This window comes from Camellia sinensis, chromosome 1 (genome assembly GCF_055761805.1).
Source record: "Camellia sinensis isolate YWXY chromosome 1, ASM5576180v1, whole genome shotgun sequence".
In the NCBI taxonomy this organism is placed as follows: domain Eukaryota; kingdom Viridiplantae; phylum Streptophyta; class Magnoliopsida; order Ericales; family Theaceae; genus Camellia; species Camellia sinensis.
The window spans coordinates 11,612,055-11,633,561 of record NC_138961.1 but is presented as its reverse complement, the minus strand read 5'-3'; the positions used below and the strand labels follow the sequence as shown (position 1 = coordinate 11,633,561).

At 36.8% G+C, this 21,507-nt stretch overlaps 1 long non-coding RNA gene across 1 annotated transcript; it reads left to right on the top strand.

Moving 5' to 3' along the window:
• Window positions 1-1,926: 1,926 nt before the first annotated feature.
• LOC114314010 (uncharacterized) lies at window positions 1,927-21,289 on the top strand. Its single transcript, XR_014365728.1, has 3 exons — window positions 1,927-2,062; window positions 17,005-17,127; window positions 21,264-21,289. It is a non-coding gene; the product is annotated as an uncharacterized LOC114314010 (long non-coding RNA).
• Window positions 21,290-21,507: the final 218 nt, after the last annotated feature.

Here is a 21,507-nt window from a genome sequence, read left to right as displayed (position 1 = left end):
CAAACACCCCCAAAATGCTTGAAAAGTTGTTTAGAATGCAACTTTAATTAATCATGCATAGCAGATTGAGGGCGTTAAACTGATGAAATTTTGTGCTAGCTTGTATATTAAGGCCTATGTGGTAATGTTTATATTTACAATTTTCTATAAATTTTTTGAAAACTATAAACAAAAACTCATTTGGTCTCAGTTTTCGTTTTCAAAAAGTTCTAAACAGTTTATGAACACAAACAAGTTGGTTTCTCTTTTTATTTTTTTATAATTTATTTTTATTTTTCATTTCTTCTTTTTCCCACTCTTTCTGATTATCACTCATTGCTCATCATCACTACCGGCTACCATCACCAATAACCTTCTCCACCAACCACCTCCAACCAACGGTAACCACGTTCGGCCCCACCTTTTCTTGAAAACTACTTTCAACTACCACCTTAGGCAGCCAATTGGCCACCATCTCTAACCATTGACAATCAGTTTCGGTCACCATGTCCCCTCAGCAACCACCTTCGGCCACTAGCTTCCACGGCCGACAACCACCACCTGTAGCCACCTCATTTCACTTGTTTTCAAAACAAAATTACCAAATGTGATTTTTGTTTTTGTTTTTACTCAAAATAAACATAAACAATTAAAGGGCCGGTTTGGTAACCATTCAGTTTTCAGTTTTCAGTTTATATTTATAAAAAATTTAAAAACTGTTATAAAAACTTGTTTGATAATTTTTTTGGTTTATAAATGGTTGTCTCAGTTTATAAATTTGAGAAAAAAACGTAAACTCAAAAAATGAGTTTACGTTTTCAGTTTTCAATTTTTTTTTTCAATTAATTTTTTTTTCAATTATTTTTTTTCAAATAAATTTTTTTTTCAATTAATTTTTTTTCCCAATTAATTTTTTTTTCATTTTTTTTCAATTAATTTTTTTTTCAATTATTTTTTTAATTAATTTTTTTTCAATTATAATGTGTGTGATCCCATTGTCATAAATACTAAAAATAAATATAAATATTTTAAGCCTGAACAAACAAATTTTTTAGTTTATATTTTTAAAAAATTTTAAACATTTTGTTCAAACCAAACACGTTTGTAATTTATATTTTTCTAAAAATAAACAGAAACCAGTTTATAAAATTTTTGTAAACATAAACTAAAAACGTAAATGTTACCAAACGCTACCTTAATGTTTCTAAATGTTGCTAAATGGGCACCTAAACTTCTATGTCTTGTATTGTAATGCTTTTCAAATCATAGTGAAACTACAATGATTGTGGAAGTAGCCCTAATCTAGGATGAACCACGTAAATCTTTATGTTCTTGTGTGTTTGATTTCGTTTCTCGTTTTATTCCTATTTGTATTTCATGTCTCACCAACCTTGGTTAGGTATATCAATTCCTAACAACCTATGGCCCTTGACGTCATGTATTAGAATTATTGGTCTAGTGCTAATTGTGATGCTTTTCATTCTATAGAAACACAACACGAGTTCAATAGCCGAGAAAGTGATTGGGGTTTTCCTTCTTTCATGCCGCTTAGTGAACTCCATGATCCCAGTAAAGGTTTTTTGGTGAATGATACTATTGTAGTTGAAGTTGATTTTACCGGCCAGTCACATGACTTAAAAAAGGAGAAAATAATATGTAATGCAGACAAGAAGGACAGAGCAGAACACCTTAGGGTAAGTTATTTGAGCTATTCATGTCAACTTGAGTTTTGATATTGTTCTGTCAAACAAATTATACTAATGTGGACATCAAATTCAAGATAAGGCTAAAGAAAGAACATGAAGAAAAGGAACAAAAGAGAACGGAAAAAGCAGAAGCACATCGTTATACTATCATGAAGGTTACAACTTTTTAAAGTCTCCCCCCTAAAGTTGTTATTGAAAATATATGCATCTATTCTTTGTGGATCATTGTTTTCTAAATCAGTTATTTGCTGCCCTAGGTTGCTCGTGATGAGGACCTTCTTGAACAGATTGGAAGGGATATATATTTTGATATTGTGGATCATGACAAAGTTCGAAGTTTTCATATTCAGAAACAAATGCCTTTCAACCTTTTCAAGGTATTATCTATCACTTTGTTGTCATTTGAATTTGGTTAGGTTTTAATTATGATCGTGTATCGTTCTCTTGATATATGCGGACTTTGTAATTTACAAATTTGAAGGTTTGTATCTGAAAAAAAAAATGAAAAGATTTTGTTTGTTGGTGGGATTTGTTCCATCTTTCTTTCCATTATGAAAAACAAAATGCAATGAATTTAATTTTGTAAGTTTGCCTTCTTATATTGGATAAGAGTTTAAAATAATGTGTCAATTGCATGAATTTATGTGGTACGGATACGGACACGGACATGGGACACGACACGCACATGACATGGACATGCGGACATGCAAATTCTCAAAAAAATGGAGACACGACACGCTGGGGACACATTCAATATAAACCAAATCAAACCAAGCCTTAAGTCCTATCACATGGGGTCGGCTATATGAATCCTTCTTCTCCATTTGATTCTATCAACATCCATTTGGTTAGTAAAATTAAGGGATTCCTACCTCTATTTACTATGCTAGCTCACGTCAATCTAGGTTTGCCCCTTCCCTTAACTTTTCTATTTACCGTCATTGTATCACATGTCTTCACTACTGCCCTTGTTGGTCTCCGTTGTATATGACTAAATCATCTCAATTTATTCTCTCTCAACTTATCTTCTATCTATACTACTGCTATCCATTTACGAATATACTCATTCTTAACTCTCTTTTCTAGTCTTACCACACATCTACCTTAGATCCTCATCTCAACAACATTTATCTTATCTACATGTTATTTCTTAGATGCCAACATTTTGTCATAAACATCTCTAGTCTAATAGTCGTTGTATAGAACTTTCTTTTTAATCTAGTGGGTACTTGTTTATCGCATAGTACCCTAGGGGCTTGTTTGATTGGATATATTAGAGCATGGAATTGAGATTATTAATCCGTAGGCCCAATTATCCTATATTTGTTTTAACAGTTTGGTTTAGGATTATTAATCCAATGGATAATTAATCCAACAAATTTGTAAGATTATTAGTAATGGGGTAGGGGTGGGATTATTAATCTAATGGATAATTTATCCTATTAATCCAATTGGATAGTGAATACTACACTAATTTGATAGGATTATTAATACCTCACTATTAGTTTTGTGAATCAAACATGGCCTTGACGTACTCCTCCACTTAAGCCACCCCGCCTTAATTTTATGGACCATATCTGCTCTAATCTCCCGAGCTGTTGTGATCAAAGTTTTTAAAGGCAAATGCGTAACATAACACGTTTTACCCCTCATGTGGTGAGGCATAAGCCTTAAGGCGTTGAAACTTAAGCATTTCAAATTTCAAATTTTTATATTTAGTAAATAATTTAAATATTTTAAAATAATAAATAAATACATCAAAATTAAATATAAAGGTATAAATACTTTTTTTCACTGCAGAGAAGGAAACTTTGCTTTATTGAAGGTGAAATTGGTATTTTCAACTTTAGTGTTTGAGCTTCTCACTAAGCATTAACTTTTTGTTTTTTTCTTGATTGGTCATATTTCGTTAGTGCTTTTGTTTCTTATTTTAACTTCCATTGCCACTCATCAATTGCAGAGTTCCAATCTTAGCTCTGCTCATTTTATCTACATTGTTTTTGACTGTCTATTAAGTATGGCTGGTCCCACGGATTTTTTGTTTTATTGTACCTCTTTATTTATATTCTTTGACCACACGACATGTTGGAAACACTTCTCCAATTCCCAACAATTCTACATTTTTTGGGTTAATTTGAGGTTCTATTTACTTCTCTTTACCCATCCCAGGTTGATGCATAATAATGCAGAATGGTGACTTTATGTGTCTCTCTTGCCATCAATTTTTGCTTCATTCTTATTTCAACTCTTAGATTAGATAAATTTGCATTACATCAGCTTTCTTTTCTTTCTTCCTTGCTCTTTTCCCGTACACATATTGCTTATCTTTTAATATTTTCAATATAGTTTCCCATTCCTTGCATGAACTTTTAATTTTCCATGTTCTTTTTCAACTTTTAACATTCAGTTCTTTTTCAAAAAAGAATTGAAACAAAAATTATTTAGTTGATCCCAAATAACGGGGACAAGGCTTTGTTGAGTTGAATTGGGTTCTTTCTTACTTTTCATAGGCATTTGGTCCTTTTCTAAAAACTTTTGGAGCAGAAAATCTGAGAATCTATCCTATGAGTTTTATGATAAAATAGTCCGGTAATAATGAATCTGTAAGTAAAGCGAGTCTGGTTTTATGCATGTACAAGCCAACATTTTTGGCTTAAATTATAACTCTACAATTATTTTTTCATTGCTTCTATCTATGAGTAATGAATGATGCTTTTATTAAAATAAAAAGAACACTAACAAAGGATGATTTGTTGATATAATAATGTAATGTATAATGTTGTTAATATAATACTGTAATGTATAATGTAATATATTAATGTATAGTATATAACACACAGACATACAGCTAGCTAAGATAGGATTTCGTTTCCTACTTTCGGTCCGTCAATCTCCTTTCGGCCCCTTTGTCATAATTATGTTTTGTGTCATAATGATGTTTGTAACACAACTCCTATATAATGGATACTCTTTATATGGTTTCTGACATATATTGAAAAGGAATCCTATCTTAGCTAGCTATATGTCTGTGTGTTATATACTATACATTAATATATTACATTATACATTACATTATTATATTAATAGCCCCCCTCAAACTCAAGGAGGGAAAACATCAACCAACTGGAGTTTGGAGACAAGTTCAACGAAGTGGCCAGGAGAATGAGCTTTGGTGAAGATATCAGCAGGTTGATCAGCAGAAGAGATCGGATGGAGATGGACAGTACCACGAGTGACATGCTAATGAATAAAATGGCAGTCAATCTCAATGTGCTTGGTGCCATCATGAAAAACATCATTGTGAGCAATTTGAAGAGCACTTTGATTGTCACAAAAGAGGGCAGTAGCGCCAGAGGGGGTAACATCCATGTCAGCAAGAAGCCAACGAAGCCAGAGAAGCTCCTGAGTAGTATCAGCAAGAGCACGGTATTCACCCTCGGTACTAGAACGAGCAGTAAGAGATTATTTCTTGCTGCGCGAAGAAATAAGAGAATCACCCAAGAAAAAACAGAACCCGGTAGTAGAGCGACGGTCAGTAGGATCCCCAGCCCAATCAGCATCGGAGAAAGCATGAAGTTGGAGAGAGGAGCGGGCAGAATAATGAAGACCATGAAACAAGGTGCCTTTGAGATAGTGAAGGATACAAACTAATGCAGCATAATGAGGGGTACGAGGAGCCAACATAAACTGGCTAACAATATGAACGGCATAGGCAATATTAGGACGAGTAACAGTGAGTTAGACAAGACTGCCAACTAGCTGACGATAGAGGGTAGCATCAGAGAGAAGAGTGCCATCAAGAGGTGTAAGACGACTCTGAGGCTCCAGGGGAGTGGAGGCAGTCTTGCAATCCGTAAGACCAACGCGAGTGAGAAGATCAGAGGTATACTTAGCCTGAGAGAGAAAAGAACCCGTGGAATCATGGAAGATTTCAAGACCTAAGAAATAGCTGAGAGGACCAAGGCCTTTCATCTCAAAATGATGGCTAAGAAACTGTTTAAGGCAAAGAATACCACCGATATCATCACCGGTGATAATCATGTCATCCACATAAAGCAGAAGTAGGGTGGTCCCTTGAGCTGTTTTCCGAATAAAAAGAGCAGTATCATAAGAACTGGATGTGAAACCACATTCATGAATAGTAGAGCTGAACTTGGAAAACCAGGCGCGCGGAGCTTGTTTGAGACCATATAAAGTACGCTGAAGTTTGCAGACTTTGTGAGGTGGATAAGTAGACCCAGGGGGAGGTTGCATGTAGACCTCCTCAAGAAGAACACCATTAAGGAAAGCATTTTTCACTTCCAGTTGATAAAGATCCCATTGTCGGGTGGTAGCAACAGTAATCAAGCTGCGAACAGAGGTGAGACAAGCAACAGGAGCAAAGGTCTCCTCATAGTCAATACCATATTCTTGGTTAAAGCCTTTGGCAACAAGGCGGGCTTTGTAGCGCTCAATAGATCCATCAGAACAAGTCTTGATTTTTTATACCCATTTGCAGCCAATGGCAGTCTTGCTAGGAGGAAGATCAACAATGTCCCAAGTATGAGTTTTGTCTAAAGCCTGCAATTCGTCAGTTATAGCATGCTGCCAAAGAGGATTAGAGCGAGCCTCATGATAGGAGGTAGGTTCATAAGTAGAAAAAACAGTAGAACCAACAATAAAGTCACGAAGACGAGTAGAAGGTTGGGTTACCTGGTGTAGTCGAGCAGAGGGAAGGAAGAGGAGCCAGAGGAAGAGACTCAACATGAGAAGAGGATCCCGATGGAGCAAGAGCAGGAACATCAAAGCGAGCAGGTGTGTGGGAAAGACCAGTAGGCAAGGCGGTCTCGAGAAAGGCTGGCAGGGGCCGTGGAGTAAGCTCATCAGAAAACAGATCTGTGGAAGGGTTAGTAAAAAACATAGAGGGTGAGGGAACGAATAAGCGGAAGAAAGAGAGAGGAAAACATTTTGTGTTCCCAAAAGACCACATGACAAGAGATACGGAGGCGCTGGGAGAGAGGATCCCAACAACGATACCCCTTATGTTCAATACCATACCCCAAGAAGCAATAAAGGCGGGAACGGGGTTCAAGTTTGGTACGTTCATGAGGTTGGAGAAGAACAAAACAAGCAGATCCAAAGACCCTAAGGTTGGTGTAAGGGGGACGGGTGCCATGCAAACGCTCATAGGGAGTGTGATTATGAATGACAGGTGTAGGGATACAATTGATAGTGTAAGCAGCAGTGAGAGATGTTTCTCCCCAAAAAAATTTCGGGCAAGAGGAAGAGAGAAGGAGAGCTCGAGTAGTGTCGAGAATATGCCGATGTTTCCATTCAGTACATCCATTTTGTTGAGACGTACTTGGACAGGATCGATGAGGTTGAGTACCATGACTCTGAAGGAAAGAAAGAAAGTCAAAATCTTTGTTAGACTTATTTATTTTGATGATTTATTTAATTATGTTTTAATTTATTTGAAAAAGAAAAACAGAATCCAAAATTTATTTTGATGATTTATTTAATTATATTTTAATCAAAATTTATTTTGATGATTTATTTGAAAGAGAAAAATAGAATCAAAATTTATTTTGATGATTTATTTGAAAGAGAAAAATAGAATCAAAATTTATTTTGTCCCATTATTTCTCACCTAAACCTTTATGCTAAATGTTATTAGAATGTATTTAATATTTGATTAAATCAGGAGTTCAAATAGCCAAAAACAAAGGTTCAAACAGCCTAGCACAGCAGTAGGCCAACAGGTTCAAGTGGGAGATATTCAAATGGGTAATGATGGAAGTACAACAGCTATAAATTCAAATAACTACAACGACTATAAACAGCTATAAATTGAAATGAATACAACGGCTATAAACGGCTATAATTTTCATTATATATACCAAAACCTCTAATGTAAACAAGTTACAAAAATCTGAAAATATTCTTTGATCTATAATCACTCACATCTATTCTCAAAAATTATACACTGAGCCTTATAGCATTAAGCTCATCTTTCATGTGTGAGATTTACAGAAAAATCAAAGTTTCATTTTATATATCTATCTTTGAGAGATATTTATTGTAAGCTTTCTTTGAAAACAAAAATATCATTTTATCTTGTAAAAGTATTGCAAATACTGTGTTCTTGAAATCTTGAGAGTGATTGTGAATCACCTAAGATTTGCAAGGGTTTGCGCTTGTGAAGTCTATGTAAAATCCGTGGAGGAGTGCTCCATTTGTAAAGAGGTTGCTAGTACCCCGGTGAAGCTAGAGTATAGTGGAAAATCTCAAGTGAAGCTTGAGGAGTGGATGTAGGCCGAGTTGTAGCTGAACCACTATAAATTTGTTTGTTTATCTCTCCCTTATCTTTTTATTTTATTTAAATTGCTGTAACTATATTTCATATTTTCACTGTGCTAAAATCATTAACTGACATAGTTGTTAGAACACTTGTTTTAATTATTTTTATTAACTATATTTATCTATTGTGCCATTCATAATTTTTATTAGGGTATTATTAATTTTTAATTGTAAAAAACTAATTCCCCCCCCCTCTTAGGTTGTCTTTTGGGTAACAATTAATATCAGAGCCTAGACTCTTGTTTTAGTAACCATCTAGGAGTTTCGATCCATGGCAACCTTAGCTAAAGGACAAGCCACAAATAGGTCACCATTGTTTAACGGAAACAACTATAGCCATTGGAAGGATAAGATGACCCTATACCTACAAGCCACTGATTATGCCATATGGATTATTGTCACCAAAGGTCCAAAAATTCCTACCAAGTTATTAGTGTACCTAAAACTGAAGATGAATGTGATGAGAGAGATCATAAATTATTGTAAGCCAATGCTAAAGCCAAACTCACCCTTGTTTGTGGATTAGACTCTAAGGAGTATACTAGAATTTCAAGTTGTGATTCGACAAAAGAAATTTGGAACAAACTTGAGATAACGTATGAAGGTACAAACCAAGCGAAGGAATCTCGTATTGATATGCTTGTTCATAGTTACGAATTGTTTAAAATGAACTCTGATGAATCTATTTCAAGTATGTTTACTAGATTTACTGAAATTGTAAACTCTCTAAAATCTCTTGGTAAATCTTATACTAATGGTGAGCTTGTAAGAAAAATACTTAGGTCTTTTCCAAATGAATGGGAAGCTAAGGTTACAGCTATCCAAGAAGCAAAAGACCTAACAAAATTAGGCATTGAAGAACTCCTAGGCTCACTCATGGCTCATGAACTTTCAATGATGGATGGTAGCAAAAAGGAAGCCATTTGGGGAGAAAATGATGGAGTAGCCAACTTGTGTCTCATGGCTCTTGGAGAAGAAGAATTCATTCAAGATGAGGTAATTTCTAATTATGTAAAACTTGAAAGTGCTTTCAATGAATTATATGACATATTTAGAAATGTTTGTGTTGAGAATTCTAAATTAAAGAAATTAGTTACTTCTCTTTCAAATGATGTGGATGTTTTAAAAATAGAAAATGCTACTTTGAAAAATGACTTTACGTCTATTGCCAATGAGAAAAACATTTTGAAAAACAATGTTGAGGATTTAAACAAAACTCTTGAAAATTTTGTAAAAGGAAAAGAAAACCTCAACAAGCTTCTTGGAAATAAAAAATGTGTTTTTGACAAAGTAGGCATTGGTTTTGATCCTCCTAAAACTTTTATGAGATTTAATGTTCTTGAAACTAATCCCTATGGACCCAAGAAAGTATGGGTACCAAGAAAGAAATCAAGATATTTTGTAGGTGGAATCTCAAAGAACACCAAGGACTTCTAGAGGAAATGCACAACAAGAGTGTTCAATCTAAAGAGCAAAATCATCCCCTACAAGAAGAAGAAGAATGATGAAATGAAAATCACCAAGATGAACAGTAGAGGTAATATATGGGTGAAGATTCCAAAGAGGTAAATGAAAGTATAACTCCTAACACACCTTTAAGCTTAAAGTTCTATATTCTTTAAGGTGTGATTTGTGTACAATAGGTTGTGTCTAATCATTGCTTCCATGTAACCTAATTGTACTAAGTTTGCTAAGTCATGTTCTGCTAGTTTCTTTCAAACCTTCATTGAACTTAAAAATGAGAATTATATTATTTTGATGAATGCCTATTAGAATATGAATGATTCATGTATTAATTAATATTGTATATCATGTCATCCATTGCTATGAAAAAGAGATAAGAAGTGATAAATATTTTTTTTTTGTGAGCATACTTTTCACATCTTATATATGACTTCATACTAATATGTTAATTCCTTTTTGAGTCATATCTTTATAGAATCAATTTTGATGTCATAGCATGTTTTTGAGATATATAGTATCTATATTTTGAATTGTACATTTATGATCTCAAGAATATGCTCAATATGAAAATTTCATGCTTATATGCTTTACATTGGAATATTTGAATGAGTAATGAAATTCGTTGATTATGATCCATCAACAATGTCTAAATGAAAAGAAGTATCATACGTTTGTAGAGACATTGCATCTATCCTATTGAATAACTATTGAATATGGATTATATTGGCATACATCTCATGAAATGCTTTTGATTAATAAATTGTTGAATAAATTGTTTATAGCATTCATGTTGTGTTCCACATTGAGTAAAATGTTTTTATGACACTTGAGTATGTGGATTGAATTGATGAAAATGCCTCTTGATAATGGTATGTGATTAAATAAGATTGTTGCATCATTTTTTAATAAAACAAAGAGCATATTGTTGAATAAATTGTTTATAGCATTCATGTTGTGTTCCACATTGAGTAAAATGTTTTTATGACACTTGAGTATGTGGATTGAATTGATGAAAATGCCTCTTGATAATGGTATGTGATTAAATAAGATTGTTGCATCATTTTTTAATAAAACAAAGAGCATAACATTATTTTCTTATGCATATTATGCTATGTGCTGCAACTTGAAAATTCTGAAAAATAGCATTCCAAATTCTTGTTTGATCATTGAATTGTTTTTCACCTTTTGAGTTTGTGATAAGAAGTGATTTGTGCTGTATTTTTATTGAGTAATAGTGATTGTTCTATGAATCCTATATTTACACAAATCACATTAGAAAAAGATAGCACCAATTTAGGGGAAGAAATCATTTTGCTAATATACTTGTTAAATCATTTTGAGATGAACTCCTCATGAAAGAAAATTAAAGATTGAAAAGCTTCCATCTCTTGGACCTAACGTATGCCTCATATACTCTCTTAAACTTTTGAGGTAAAAATTCTATCTTATATCCTTTGAGCTAATATTGTTATTACTTTGATATGAAAAAGATTGATTATGCTTCATATGATTTACAATGTATACTCTTTGATGATGTTCTTGCCTAAAAATCATTCATATGCTTAAAATGTGTGCTATATATTGAAATTCATGATTTTTCTTGGCATATGGATTGCTATACCTTGAACATGCTTTATTTTTTGGATTTACATTAGCTCCATGAGATTATATTGAGTTTAACCTATTATGAGCAATATTTGGTATTCTACATAATGCTTGAGTTATGATTGTTAAATCTTCTAGATTGCATATTGGTATTCTTGGTAGATTGCATGTTGGTATCATTTTGGCATCCTTATTGGTAATATTTGGCATCATATTTGATATTATTGAGGAGAACATTTCAGTTATGAGCTTTCATTTATCATATCTCCTATTGATTTTGCCAAATGAAACAAGGGGAAGAATTTAAACTAGATTATTTTTTTAAAAAAAAATCCCCTCAGATTCTATTCTATTTTTGATATCACACTTACGAGTTTGCGCCTCACATATTTTTTTTTAATTATCTTGTATAAAATTTGTACGCTCTTGCTCAAATCGATTGTTAGATCATGCTCAACTGCTTCACATATACTTTTAACAATTTGGTAGCTCCTTGGCTCTTGCTTGAAAACAGATTGAAATAGCATGAATTCTTCATAATGGATAAGCTCATTGATTCATTGTTGCCATATTATCTTGCTACAACAGCATATATGTCTCATTGTTGCCATTTTTTTTTTTTGCTTTTTAATTTTATTTTTCAGTACTTAAACATAAAAACAAAAACAAATCTACAAATATTTACATAAAAAAAAACACCCTTCATTTTTTTACAGCCACACGCTGATCAAAATAAATATAAAAAAAAAACAACAACACCCTTCATTTTTTTCCGGCCATACGCCGATCTTACTTACTCACCTCTTCCATCGTTTTCTTCTTCTTTTTATCACCTCAGGCGACCCTTGACGCCCCTGCCCCCGTGTTTTCGTCAAGAGCGACGACTCCCCGTTGACTATCAAAGGCCAAGAACGACGTTGCTCCAAATCGGGCCATGGAAGTGGTCTTCCATTTAAGCTCTTTATTTTTGGCTTTCAGTGCGCCTATTTCTGCTCGTGCATCCTTGTACATGCACTAAAGCAGAGAGAGTTGGGCGTTGACCTGATGGAGCTCACTCGTCCTGTTCTGTAATCGGTGAGCCAATTTTGTGACTGTAGTCACCGTCTCCATACAGGACGTCAGTGTGAAATGATTGGCTTTAATGTCTGATTGAGCTGCCATGATTTGCTCAATCGACATCATAGGCAGGTTAGGCAGAGGAATGACAGGAAGAATAGGAGTAGGGGCACTCGGTCTAGCCGAGCTAATGGGATCGTTCAGGTTCGAAAATAGAGTGAGTGGACGAGATGAGGAAGCCATGGTTTAGAGGTGAGAGCTGTAAACGAAATGAGTTACAGAGAAATAGAAGGGAATAGACTGAGATTTGGCCTCCTCCGTTCAGTTTTTTTGTCTCTCGCTGAGGAAGAAGAAACAGACGAGAGTGGTGAAGAAGAGATAGAAGAGAATGGTGAAGAAGAAAATGGAAGAGTGTGTGATTTAGAAGAAGGCTGAAGAGAAGAAGACAAGGAGGGTAAGATAGCCGAGGTGAGCAGCAATCGATGAGAGTTGCTTTTGTCAGCCAATGAATCAAAAGCCAGGCCGCGTGGCAACCGCGTTTTGCAAAAAACGAGAGCGACGCAGGAGAGTTGTATATGTAATATATATATTTGTTGATTGACCGTTGATTGATATATATATATATATATTTGCTATATATATTTTTTTGATGTCATTTATCACTATCATTTTCCTCCTCCTCCTCTAGATTCTGACCCATGATTTCCTTTTGATAATGTCACAGGGGGAGAAATTATATGATGTTATGTATTATGGTATTATTTTCAAACTAATATGATGATTATGTATTTATAGTTTGATATCTTAGTCTCATATCATGTCTCCAACTAAAGCTTATTTATTACACATGTGCTAACCTATGTATTTAGAAATGAATTCAGGGAGCATGACTTGAGAGGGAGCTTTTCTTACTCCTAAATCAAATCAAAACATCATTGTGTGCCATCATTAAAAAGGGAGAGATTATTAGACTTATTTATTTTAATGATTTATTTAATTATGTTTTAATTTATTTGAAAGAGAAAAATATAATCCAAAATTTATTTTGACGATTTATTTGAAAGAGAAAAATAGAATCAAAATTTATTTTGTCCCATTATTTCTCACCTAAACCTTTATGTTAAATGTTGTTAGAATGTATTTAATATTTGATTAAATTAGGAGTTCAAACAGCCAAAAACAAAGGTTCAAACAGCCTAGCATAGCAGCAGGCCAAAAGGTGCAAAAGGTTCAAGTGGAAGATATTCAAATTAGTAATGATGGAAGTACAACGGCTATAAACAGCTATAAATTCAAATGACTACAACGGCTATAAACAGCTATAATTTTCATTATATATACCAAAACCTCTAATGTAAACAAGTTACAAAAACCTGAAAATATTCTTTGATCTATAATCACTCACATCTATTCTCATAAATTATACACAGAGCCTTATAGCATTAAGCTCATCTTTCCTATGTGAGATTTACAGAAAAATCAAAGTTTCATTTTATATATCTATCTTTGAGAGATATTTATTGTAAGCTTTCTTTGAAAGCAAAAATACCATTTCATCTTGTAAAAGTGTTGCAAACACTGTGTTCTTGAAATCTTGAGAGTGATTGTGAATCACCTAAGATTTGCAAGGGTTTAGGCTTGTGAAGTCTATGTAAAATCCGTGGAGGATTGCTCCATTTGTAAAGAGGTTGGTAGTACCCCCATGAAGCTAGAGCATAGTGAAAAATCTCAAGTGAAGCTTGAGGAGTGGATGTAGGCCGAGTTGAAGCCGAACCACTATAAATTTGTTTGTTTCTCTCTCCCTTATCTCTTTATTTTATTTAAATTGTTGTAACTATATTTCACATTTTCACTGTGCTAAAATCATTAACTGACATAATTGTTAGAACACTTATTTTAATTATTTTTATTAACTATATTAATCTGTTGTGCTAGTCATAATTTTTATTAGGGTATTATTAATTTTTAATTGTAAAAACCTAATTCATCCCCCCTCTTAGGTTGTCTTTTGGGTAACAATCTTTATATTCCATGGCATTGTCAGAGCGAAAAAGCTTAATAGTTTTAGAAAATTGGGTTTAACCATTGCAGCAAAATTGTAATAAAGTTGTTTGAGCTTAGAGCGATTTTTCATAAGAAACAACCATGTAAAACGGGAAAAATCATCTATAAAAATAACAAAATAGCGTGCACCTCCCATAGTAGGAGTAGGAGAGGGGCCCCAAATATCAGAATGGATGAGATCAAATGGTGCAAGAGAAACAAAGTCACTTTTATTAAACGATAAAGCAGGTTGTTTGGCAAGTTGACAGGACAAATAATCTAAAGTATCAGAACTTACAGGACCTAAATGACCACTAGAAATTAAGGACTTTAACCGACCAACAGAAAGATGGCCTAAACGACAGTGCCAAAGCTGAAAAGGAGATAAAAGAGAAGCAGTGGTAGGAGTTGTGATCTGAGAAGAATCCGAAACATGAAGATGGATGAGTTCATAGAGATGTCCATGCTTACGGCCTACCCCAAGAGTCTGCCTCGTCCGAGGGTCCTGCACCAAATAACCAATATGGGAAAAGGTAACAGTTAGACTATGCTCACATAATTGACTAATGGAGATAAGATTTAAAATAAGAGCAGGCATAAGATATACATGGGATAAAGATAAGTGAGAGGTGGAAACAGAACCAACATGACTTACAGACAGAAGAGACCCATTAGCAGTATGGATAGAAAGAACATGAGGATTAGAAGAAAGAGTAGTAAAAATAGTAGGGTCAAAGGTCATGTGATTACGACAAGCGGAGTCAAAGTACCAGGAAGTGTTACCTGAGGTAACAGACAAAGCAGTAGATGGAAGAGTACCGGAAGTGGAGAGAAATTGTTGGAACATGACTTCGGAATCTGTTTGTGAGAAGACTGGAGTGGAAGGGTCTATAGGGACAGAGGAAGGTAAATCCTCTGAGGTAACAGCAGCAATGCGATGAACAGTCATTGGTTTAAACTGAGGCCCAGAACGGTGAGCGTTGCTGCGTGAAAAATTCCCTGTGGAAGGACCATTGCGAGAGGCACGGACGGGATTGCGGAAGCAATCTTGCTGGAGATGACCAGGGCCAATCTTGTTACAAAACTGACAAAGGCGAACTAGACAATTAACCGGAAGATGAGTCGACAGAAGACTGCGATTTTGACAGTAGTTGCAGGCAGTTGACCTCTGTGGTGAAGGTGATGAAGGAGAACTTTGAATCTGGGGAGTAGCAAGAACAGAGTCCACAGGGTGCGGATGGAGAGTACCAAACCTAGTTTCCTCTAAAAGTAGTTCAGAAATTGCTTGCTCAAGAGTGGGTAAAGGAGTGCGATGAAGGAGAGAGGCGTGTACTGGCTCAAAATGGGAAGTGGGAGCCATTAGAAACTGAACCAAGCGTTGTTGGTCACGGTAAGTAGTAAACAAGGCAGCATCCTCAGTATGAGGCCATGGAGGTTTAGAAAGAGCGAGCTGATCCCAAATAGAATACATTTGGGAGAGGAAATCATTAATAGTCTGAGTTCTATCTTAGCGCATACGGTGAAGATGACTCAGAAGCTGATATTGGTGCGCATGCCCAGTAGTCTGATAGCGTTCTTTTAAAAAATCCCATATGGCGAGAACTGACCAAATTGAAGGCTGATAGATGTAGCAGAAGTATTGCGAAGCCAAGTGATTATCTGATAGTTTTTACTATCCCAATCCTCCAGTCGGTCGACATATTTGGCAGCGGATTCCGAGGTCTCTTTGATGGGTTTGCACACATCCCTTGTGATGGTGCGCCAAAGTTTATTTCCTTTGAGGAAGCCAGACATGGCTTGTGCCCATAAGACATAATTAGTCCCGTCAAGAACAACAGAAATAGGGTGGTTAGAAGAGTCCGGGCGATCCATGAGGGAAAAACAGCACGATCGAGGTAGAATCTAAAAAAACCAAGGGTACCAGTGAATTCAGAAGGTCAAAATTAGTGGGGAACCGGTCTAAACCGGCCAGAAAAGTCCAAAAATAAGGCTGAACCAGCCTGGGGAAGTTGTTGAGCCGGTTTGAGCTGAACCGGCTGGAGCCGAAGGCAAAGGCTCTGTGCAAGCGGCTTGCGTGTATGGCGAGAGCGGCTAGGGCGAGAGCGGCGCGCCTTGCGCATGTGGTGAGAGCGGCGCGAGTGTCGCACGTGTGGAGAGAGACGGCTTAAGCGGCTTGTGGACACGTGTAACGCGTGAGACATCGAAGGCGGAAGTGGGTGACGCGCCGGCGACAAAAATGGCACGTGAGGGCGCGTTAATGAAGATCTGAGGATGCCGTTGGTGGCGTTGGAATCGTGAGAAGATTCTGAGCACGTTGGTAGGCAGTGCCAAAAAATTTTAGAACAAAAAAAAAGATCTGATCAGTGATAAAACAGAGATAACTACAAGAAAATGTTAATTTTTCTAGTTAATGAGCTATATATTTGTAAGCTCTAATACCATGTAAAACAAGTTGAGAAAGGGATATTGAGAGAGTAATCTCTGTATTTCAATATATGTCAGAAACCATATAGAGAGTCTCCATTATATAGGAGTTGTGTTACAAACATCATTATGACACAAAACATAATTATTACAAAGGGACCGAAAAGAGATTGACGGACCGAAAGTAGGAAAAGGAATCCTATCTTAGCTAGCTGTATGTCTGTGTGTTATATACTATACATTAATATATTACATTATACATTACATTATTATATTAACAACATTATACGTTACATTATTATATTAACAGTTGCATCTTTTATGTCTAGTATATACAAGGCTGCTTCTCTAATTGCATTCTAATATAGGCTTATAAATTCATATCCAGGAGGAAGTTGCCAAAGAGTTTGGTATACCAGTGCAATTTCAACATTTCTGGCTGTGGGCAAAGCGCCAAAATCACACATACCGTCCACATCAGCCGTTGACACCACAAGAGGAAACTCAATCTGTAATTACCTTTGACTCTGCATCTTTGCTTGGGTTACAATTTTCCATCTGTGTGCATTGTTTTTTTGGAGTTACAACAGCTCCATATGGCACGGTGTCCTTATTTAGCAATGACATGTATCACACTGTAGACGCGCCCGTGGGCCTCGCTACAGTTCGGACTCAATTTGTGTCACGGTCCTTAATCTAAACCAAAGAGTCCAAATCCGGCAAATCGTTTTGAGAAACAGATTTTTGAAAAGAAGTGCCAAACATGGACTGCTTTGCCAGATACAGAGTCACCACCTAAATATTTTTATGGGAGAATTTAGGAAACCCTGACTCGGTGCCAAAGGCCACGTGTCTGTCATCACCAAAGTTGCCTCGGCTCGAGAGCTTGGGTACGATTGGGAAAGGTCGGCTATGAGCACCTTCTCTCGCCCGATCCGAAAATCGGCCTCTACTAACCATGATATCCGTTTTTGAAAACGTTATGTGTTCTTGTTCCATTTATTAGCCTAGAATTACTATGTTATGCGCGCAGCAAACAAGTATAGACCAAATCGCCTAAATTGGAACAAAACATAGCATGTTTGTTTTGAAAAATGGTTTGCTACTCGCAAGTAGGCTAAAATGCAGGTTTTGCCACCTTCGAGTGGGCTTTTAGAGAAACATGATTTTGCCACTATCTAGTGGGCTTAAAAACTCACAGTTTTAATGCATTATCCCAACTTAAGCAATTCGACCTTCATCCACAGGTATTCAAGCAGTTATATCACATAAGCAGCTAGCCTCATGGTAATCGTGCAATTATGTTAACATTCACACGCATGCGAGATGCTAAAGCATAAATACTTACAATGTACTCCGTGCCAAAACAATAAACTAGTTAGCAAACATGCGTGATCCTAGTTCATGTTAAAGTGGCTAATGCAACGCATACAGAATGCAATTTGGATAGGCTCAGCTAATCCTAAAATGGCATGTAAAGTGCGGCAAGTAGCATGTATTCAAGTCAGATTTGAAATACGATGCAGTTAGCATGATGTGTCGAGCCCGGTGCATGCAATACTGATGAATGATGCACACATGCATAGCATAAGGTATGCTAAAGTAAACATGTCCTAATACTAACCATCAAAGCAGGTAAGTAAAAGGGAGAAAGAAGCGGGGGTTGGAAGACATGCACACATGCACCCACACTTATTACACAATTGCCCTCGCTCAGAGGGTCCGAAAGAATAATACAGTCCGAATAACAAACCAACTATCCTAGCTAATTAATTATTACAGACCAACTAAATTAGTTAAGCAAATCAACTAATCTAAGAAAGCGATAAACAGCCTCGGAAAAAAAGAGCCCAATGCAATGCATGCTCGGTCTTGCTCGGAAGTCCACTGCCATGCGCAAGCTGCCTCTGTTTTCCCTACTATACTCCTCTGAAAACTGCCAAAGTCTCAGGATATTCTCACTGGATGCTGGGAAATGCCACCGGCCAAAGGGGATTATCACCGGCTGTGATTTGGTGGTCATCGGCTAAAGATGAATCCATCGGCCACCGATGGATGGCCGGTCGGCACTCTGTGTAGTCAATCGGCCGAAAATTCCTGCAGGACCTGTTTGACAGCAGCAGAGGGCAGAGCTTTGCATGGCAACGCAATTCAAGCGAATGTGTGCACCGACACATCCCTTGTCATGTTTGTGACTCAAAGGGATACGGCCCTTGGTTCTCGGACCACCAATCGCGCATTTCAATGCGTGATGGCCCAAGAGACCAAATTGTGCATTTTCATTTCAAATGTCATGCAATGCACATAAACAAACAAATTGAGCTCAACCTCTATCACAAGCAATTCAAGAGGCCAAGCATGCATGGTAGTACAATGCAACCTAAGCATGTGAACCTAAGTGTGTAACATGGAGAGGCAATGCACAATGCTCACTAGGCATGCAATCTATGCAAGCTAATCAAGTATGCAATGTGCAACTCAACCATGCAAACATGCAAGTCATACAAATATGCTAACAACTTGACCAAGAGGATGCATACCCAATGCAAGTGATTTTAAGCATGCAACACATACAACCAAAGCATGCAACCATGGAATAATGTAATGACATTTGAATGGCATGCAAGGAAGGGACTTACACTAATTGGACAGCCCTAAACTAGGTCTAAAACAGTAGCCAATGCTATGGAAATGAGGGCCAACACACACACATACACACACACATGCACATGCTAATGGGCAACACTCAAGCATCAAACATGCAACCTTTAAGCACACTTAAAAGTGACAAAACATGGATTAATGGCATGCACATAATGCTCTGAAAAAACATGTTATAAAGGTGCCAAACCAAGTAAATAAGACAAGCCAAAAATGCAACAATGGTCCAAGACTTCAGGCAAGCCAAAGGGGAGGTAAACCAAGGCTAGGTCAACCAAGCCTCACAAGGCCAAAGGGACTTAAAATAGGTCTAATGCAGACCTAAACAAAGCTAAGGATGTACTTAGATGGCATCTAAGTGGTCTAAAAATGCAAGCATACTCCAAGGCCTAAACAAGGGGCATAAGGCAACAACCTTTAAACACATTGAAGAGGGATCAAATGCAAGCATATGGGCACATCATGAGGTCTGAAATAACATGTCAAGTGGTTCCAAACCACAGAAACAAAGCAAGGATGGCATGCTAGAAGGGCCAAAGCTTAAGGCATACAAGAGGGATTACATGGTAGCTATACAAAGCAAGGCATGGATGACTCAAATGACTTAAAACAGTCCCTTAGCACATCAAAATATGCATATAAGCTTCACAAAGCTTGGCCAAAACACAAAAGCATGGTGGTCTAAATGCTATGCATGTATTGAGGCAAATCATGGCATTACAAGGTACGTATGCTAGACAAGCATGGTGTACCAAAACCAACATACAAAAATGCTATATTATGACATAATAAGCCTGAAAATCAGTCAAGGCATGGTCAATACATACTCAAACTATATGCTCCCTTAAGAGGCTAAAAATGGCCCTTTTCAAGGACAACAAGGAGAGGGGGTGGCCCTCTCCTTCTTGGGACCTCAAGGCACCATCCTCACCTCTGAAATCCCTCAAGATTTCAGTGGTGAGGAGGCCCAAACACAATGAGAGCTCAACCAAAATGGCACAAAATGGAGCCTTTCAAGGCTTAAGAGGGGTCAAACAACCCCAAAGCTTGAAACACCCTTTAGCAACTACTTAGAACAAGTGAAAACACAACTTTTATATGTTATACACTAAGCTCAAAAACAGATGCAAGATAGGTAAATAAGCTATGCAAAAATGGGAGAAAAGGGACAAATTTCTTACCCTTGTAGACCCTCTTCACAAATGGTGGACCAGCAGTCTCCTTAGGTCCAAACCATCTCCAAAACTTCAAAAACAACCCTCTAGAACCTCAGTTCCAAGAGGATGGTGTAGTAGTAGGTGTTTATGTGCAATACTAAGGCCTAAAACACACACAAATACACCAAGAAAGAGAGATATATAGATAGGATATATACAAACCCTAACCCTAGAACTCAAAGCTCTGAAAAATAATGCCTAACTTGTCTAACCCCCTAACAAGAGAGAAGAGCCCCTCTTTTTGTAGACAAATGGCCTTGTAAAGCTTCCAAAGGAAGCTAACAAGAGGGCAATCCCTCCATATATGCCAGCTGCACAAAAATATCTGCAAAAGCAGATGCATAGTAGTCGGCCGGCCAAAAAAGCAATTGACCAAAAAAAGATAGCCGGCCGGCCATCTATAGTGCCGGCCGACCAAACATTTGGCCGATGGCAACAAAACTCAGCCGGTGGAGTGTGGGGATGGCCCACAAGCCATTCATTGCCCCTCCAAGGCAAAGCACAAGTGTTTGGTACAAAACCAGACACAAAACAGTCGAGTCGAGAGATCCTGAGGCAAGGCGCGTATCCGAGACCTCCGGGAACTCAAGACGAACACAAACATGGATGATCACCGAGTGTTCAAGCGGTGACGTCCAAGTCTTGAGGACGGTCAAAAATGGGGTGTCTACACACACTTTGATCCACCTTCGCTGCTTTCACCATGTAAATAATTATGTAGCCTGACCAAACTGGTGTGGTTTTTGGTATTCTTTCAATGCATTTGTAGGTTGGACAATTGAGAGAGGTATCCAATAAGGCAAGTAATGCAGAGCTAAAATTGTTTTTGGAGGTGAACTTGGACAGGTAATGTCTTTTAATTTAAATTCAACTTTTCAACCTTCTGGTTGCTCCAGTTGATTTTCACGAACTTTGTTTGGGTGTATTGATTGATATTAGTTTTCTGATATAAACATGGAGCTCTGTTTTGTGAATTTGATGCGCACAGCTATGTAGGATTTGAAGCCGATTCT